The sequence below is a fragment of the Labeo rohita genome, chromosome 3 (assembly GCF_022985175.1).
Source record: "Labeo rohita strain BAU-BD-2019 chromosome 3, IGBB_LRoh.1.0, whole genome shotgun sequence".
NCBI lineage: Eukaryota > Metazoa > Chordata > Actinopteri > Cypriniformes > Cyprinidae > Labeo > Labeo rohita.
In genome coordinates this window covers 55,507,150-55,513,395 of record NC_066871.1, presented here as the reverse complement: position 1 = coordinate 55,513,395, position 6,246 = coordinate 55,507,150, and the positions used below count along the sequence as shown (strand labels likewise).

General features: G+C 31.7%; 1 long non-coding RNA gene across 1 annotated transcript; it reads left to right on the top strand.

Annotated features, from left to right (window-relative positions):
• The first annotated feature begins 834 nt into the window (after positions 1-834).
• Positions 835-6,156, top strand: LOC127162478 (uncharacterized). The gene is made up of 3 exons (XR_007827365.1): positions 835-875; positions 5,859-6,002; positions 6,092-6,156. It is a non-coding gene; the product is annotated as an uncharacterized LOC127162478 (long non-coding RNA).
• The last annotated feature ends 90 nt before the right edge of the window (positions 6,157-6,246 follow it).

The window sequence follows — 6,246 nt, the reverse complement described above, 5'->3', positions numbered from 1 at the left end:
TTATCAATACATTTAATAACAATTTATTATGTAATTTATTATGATTAAAATCAAACATTTTTTTTTTTTTTTTTTTTTTGGTCAGAAAATATTATGCATTCACTGAGAGAGAGGAAAAAACTTAGCTATACTGGAGAAAAGAGAAGTATTATTATTCCTATCTTTTACACAAAATAAGGTGTTAATATACTTTGTTTGCCGTGGTGGGATACAAAAGGTGTTTTCTCCGACATGTTGTGACTAACAATAGAACCATACAATACACCAAAACATTAAGCGATTTTATTTGGGGATTATTTTGGGGATTAGCGACTATAAAAATATTTTATGTTATATTGTTACTAAAATTATTTAAAAAAAGAAAAGGGTAAGGAGAGATGACTGACAGACCATGCTTTACAAAGAGTGCGCGCTAATCACGAAAGCAAAAGTGAAAGTAAGCAATTTTAATACCCTGCGTATTGATAGCACGAAAACTATACATGATATTACAATGTTTCGGGGTGCGACCGGTAAGAAAAAAAAAAAAAAGACAAATTAAAATCTAGCTCAACCGAATATCGCTCCAATTCCGTGACTGGCTGTTAGGCCACGTAGTGTGGGGCCAGGATGGGCCAAGCTTCTGATAGGGTGGGCCAGGCCCACCCTGTCCTCCACGTGGAGCCGGGCCTGTGACAACCTCGCGGCCGCGGGGCCCTCCCCTTAAGGCGGGGCCCTAGGCGACCGCCTGTATCGCTTATTGGACAGGCCGGCACTGATTGCCCCTCCCGATAAAACACCCAAGATAAAATACGCTCGTCCTTGTCCGACTCCTCTAAATCGCCAGTGCATCAAGAGGAATCTATTTTTGCTCGCACCACGTTCTCACGCTTAAGGTATGACATATGTTTAATATATTTGTTTAAATACAGTTGCGTTGTGAGCGGATTTTATGATTTGCAGGTTTATAAACTCTTTTGTCAAACGAATCATAATTATCCTTGAAGGAGACGAACTGTTTATGAAAATCAATCAACGTGTGGCTCTTTTTTTTTTTTTTTTTTTTTTTTTTGAATATGTTTATTCAATTTTCAAACATTATGTACATGACATAAAATCAAACAGAAGAGCAAGGCAAAGAATAAAAGGGGAAAACAAAAAAGAAAAGAAAAAAAAATACATAAACCAATACGTAAATCAATCTGAGAAAAAAATATATATACATTTATATATATGAATATATATATATATATATATATATATATATATATATATATATATATATATATATATATAAATTTCTTTTTTTTTTCTCAGATTGATTTACTGAAAGTGGTAAGCCATGTGTATGTGTGTATATGTATTTTTTTCATATATATATGTGTGTGTGTGTGTGTGTGTGTGTAGGGAAATAATATATTCCTATAAACAAAATACTTTAGATATTTATACTCCAATGTGAACGTGTGGCTCTTTTGACTGGATGCGACTCTGAAGTAAACCAACAATGCAGATGCTCGATTAACTGCTGTCGTAATTATTATTATTATTCTTTTCTTTTATTTTATTCATTTATTTATTTTTTTCTTGGAATGGATATGCTGTAACAGGACCTGTAGTTATGTTATGACATTATTGTCCTTAAAATACGGGATTTCTTTCATTTTCAATGTGCAAGTCCGTAAAAAGATTTAAATATCTTGAATATGTATGTCTTTAATTGTTTATGTCTTAATACTTTATCTAAATATGTATAATTATTAGGGCCCGAGCACCGATGGTGTGAGGACCCTATTGGAATTGCCCCGTTTATTATTATTATTATATAACTCCTCCTAGAGATTAGGTCAGTCTAATCTAAAGCCTTTTGTGACGTTAAATTGTGAAGATCTTGAGTTTTCGTTGTAGGGCGTGTCCGTGGCGGCCTGTCAAATTTCGATGTTTCGCCATGGGAATAGATGATGTTGTAACTTAGCCATACAATGTCCGATCTGCCCCAAACTTCACATGTACGATAAGAGTCCTGGCCTGAACACATCTGAAGGGCAATATTCCATTACAATCATAGCGCCACCTGCTGGCAACAGAAGATGACTTGTTTTAAACTAACTTAAACATGTAATGTTTTTTTTTTATTGAACTTTAACGAAAACAACTACATAAACTACACACAAATACAACAATACATTTTACATACAAGAGCACATATATCCTTACATGTCAGAGGCATAAAAGAATACAATAAATTAATAAAAAAAAAAAAAAAAAAAAAAAAAAAAAAAAAAAAAAAACATAACATGAATAATAACAATAATACAAAAGAAAGGCTTTTTTATATAAACAACTTGTACTTATTAAACAGCTGTATATTCTTTTTTGCTTTTAAATTTTTACTTTTTTCTATTGTCTCCAAATATATTTTAATATCAACTTTAAATTGTTCAAAATTTGGTAATTTATCATTCCATTTGGCTTTATGAATATAGTAACGGGTGCGGGCAACTATAATAATATAATATAATATAATATAATAATCAAATCAAGGATAAATATAAAACTCCCATCACCTGCAAGTGAAAAACATTTTAGCATAATATCAACTTCTACAAGATCCACAGAAATCATAGCTTTTTGTTGTATATAATTATTTAGTTCTTTCCAAAATACTTGTGACTTAGGACATTCCCAAAATAAGTGATTAATAGGTTCAGGGGAAAATTTACAAAAAATACAAGTGTCTTCAATGTTCACCTTAAAATGCTGTAACACAAGTGATTTAACAGGGTAAACTCGATGGAAAATTTTATATGAAACTTCTTTCACTTTTTTTGTGATGCAATACTTATGAGGTGTCATCCAAATTTTATTCCAATCAAAATGTTTTTAAATAATTCCCTTTTTAAACCAACTTTCAAAAATTGTCTTGTTTCTAGATCATATATATTTATTATTCCAAATGGTACACTTATGATTTTATGAGAGTCCATGCAAGTAAAACTTAATATCACATTTTAATAAGAATTCTATACTACCTACTTTTTCAAATATAAAATTAGGTACTGTATACGATAAACTCTCCTTATTTTTTAAATAATTTTTGAGCCATTTTATTTTAACTGTCATATTAGAGGTCTTAAAATCCAAAACATTCAATCCTCCTTCAATTTTAGGCCGACAAATATAGGTATAGCTAACACTTGAGCAGCATAAACCAACCTAGATAAACCCTCAGTTTTAGCTAATAACACACAACCAGTTAAGGAGATATCTCTCATCAGCCAAGAATTTAGTTTCTTTTCAAATGATTGAATAATAGGAGTAAAGTTTAACTCAGTTCTAACGTTTTTGTTTTTACGTATCGTAATACCCAAATACTTTATGACTTCTTTTACAGGAATATTACATATTTCAGTAAGACTACAGGAGCCTAAGGCCATAAGTTCACATTTTTTAATATTTAGGGAGAGGCCAGATACAGATGAAAATAACTGCAGACATTTAATTGCTTTTTCAATGTCTGTATAATCATTTAAAAAAAGGGTAGTATCATCGGCTAATTGGGTACATTTAATTTCTGTTCTAATACCACGGAAAAATCTTTCTTAATACGAATGGCCATAACTTGCGTAACCAACAAAAAAGCAATGGACTAATAGAGCAGCCCTGTCGAATTCCCCTTTTGATTTCAAATCTATATGAACTTACATAGGTCAATTTAACAGAGCTATTAATTTGACTATATATTTTTCCTATTTACTTTTTGAAATATGTCCCCAAAACCAAAAAAAAATCAAGGGTTTTGAAAATAAAGTCATATTCATTTGTATCAAAAGCCTTGTAAAAATCGACAAAGAAAATAAAACTATTTTCATTAACAATTTCAATATAGTCTATAAGATCAAATCTAATATAATCTAATATAATAGTCTAATATTATCCTCTAATCTAATATAATAGTCTAATATTATTACAAATATGTCTTCCTTTTATAAAACCTGATTGCACCTCATCAATGATAGATTCTAATCCTAATTTTAATCTTTCAGCGAATATGGAGGCAATAACTTTACTATCATTGTTGATTAAGGTGATAGGTCACCAATTATCTAGTGATAACAGATCTTTATCAGGCTTTGGAATTAAAGATATTAGGCCTTGTGTCATAGATGGTGGCAAAACACCCTGATCAATAGATTCTTTAAAGACCATTAAAAGAAATTCAGCTAGATCATCTTGAAATGTCTTAAAAATTCAGCATTTAAGCCGTCATTACTGGGGGATTTGTTTAATTTAAGTTTTTTAATAGCAGTTTTAACTTCTAAAATGGATACTTTCTTATCACAAAGAGCTTTAAATTCTTCATTAATACTATTACTATTATGTTTTAGGAGGTTCAAAAAAATCATCTATTTCATTTACAGAGCATGCATTGCTAGAATAATTTACCATAAAAATCAGAGACATATTTCGAAATAATAATACAATGAATAATAGGCCTAGTGTCACCGTTACACCTAGACCCTAGCGTTTCATGACCATTAATATTAAGTTTTCTAATAGACGTATACTCTCCATTTCTTTTCTCTAAATTATAAAAAAAATATTTAGAATTAGTTTCCCCTTCTTCTAACCAACGTCTTTGCGATCTAACAAATGCACCTTTTGCTTTCATTAGATATAATTGATCTAATTCTGCCTGTAGATTCATTGACAAGTTAGAATTCATGTCATAATCATTATCAGTGATGTTACAAACAGCTCTAATATTTTCCTCTTCCTTTAACTTATTAGACTTTACAACTTCTTTGCCTTTTTTTAATTGCACTAAGTCCAATCTGAAATTTCATAAACTCCCAATTTTTACCGTACAAATTTGTTTGCTTAGCTTGACTCCAACATGTTTGTGTCAGGGCTCTGCCCTGGCAGCTTTGTCTGTGTTGTCCTTGTTTAATGTTTCTTTGTTTGTCTTGTGTCTTAACACATTGCTTTGTCTTTGTTTGTGTCTACCATGTGTTCCTGTGACCCTGCCTCCTTGTTTCCCTTGGCCACGCCCTCTTGTTTAGCCCATGTCTTGTCCTCATTTCTTTAATTGTGCCCACCTGTCCTGTCCTGTCCTGTCCTGTTATTTGAGTATCCTTGCTACAGTTTTCTTCCTGCTGTTTTTGGTCTTGAAAACTTCAGTTTTCTTCCTTTACTTACTTGTAATATTTTCTTAAGCTGTTTATCAGTTTTTGGTCTAGTCTTGTTTTTCTTTGGTTTTATACTTTAGTTAATTAGTCTAACGTAGTTGGTTGCATTACTTTTTGTTTTGATTCTTTGCTTTACTCTTTTACTCTTTATTTTGATTCTTTTTTTCCCCCTTTTATTACATAATGACATGTCTCCTTGTGTTGTGCTGATTTGTGATGTCGTATGGTCTTGAATAGTGTCGTCTTTGGTCTTGTATGTTTGTACTGTTTGTACCCCCCCAGACAGTATTGATGGTTCAATTGAAACTCAATTGTTCTTAAGAATTAGAAATTAGCCAAAAATCAATTCTTGACTGTTTAGATTTTTCCCTATTTCTCCATGTGTACTCTTTTAACAATGGATGTTTATGTCTCTATACATCAATTACCCCTAAATTACTACAAAATTTAAATAACTCTGAATCCATTGTAGATGGTCTAATTGGAGCAGGAATTCTATCCATCTTAAGATCTGGGACAATATTAAAGTCCCCACCTAGAATAATCTCTATATATATTTATTCATGAGTAAGTTACCTTCCATTAGTCTGAAATAAAGTATCATTGTGCAAGGAAACTTGAGTTATAATTTATGGAAAACTAAGAAAACAGGGAATTAAATGCAATAATTTGTTCTGTGTTTTCAAACAGTTTTCTCATTTGAGCTAAAACATGGACATGGTCAATGTGACGTGTGCAGAGATTCAGACTCCAGTGGGTTTTCTGTATATGATTCTGCCTGTTCTACTGAATCACACCAACAATCCAGACTGCGATCAGAGCTGGTATTTACAGGTCAGAGTGTTTCTGTTCTCACACACCATTATCTACACCATTATTCACTCAGATATGGTACTTAATTCTGTTTTCTTTTATTTAATCAGAAAAATTTGATTGCACATTCTCAAACACTGATTGATCCTGCGATATCTGTCTCATCTGATCGTCTCGTCACGTCTCACTGTGTGGATGAACTTCATCATGAGATCATCTGTCATTCTGATGAAGTAAATCAACTCAATCTCTCTCAACATTCATC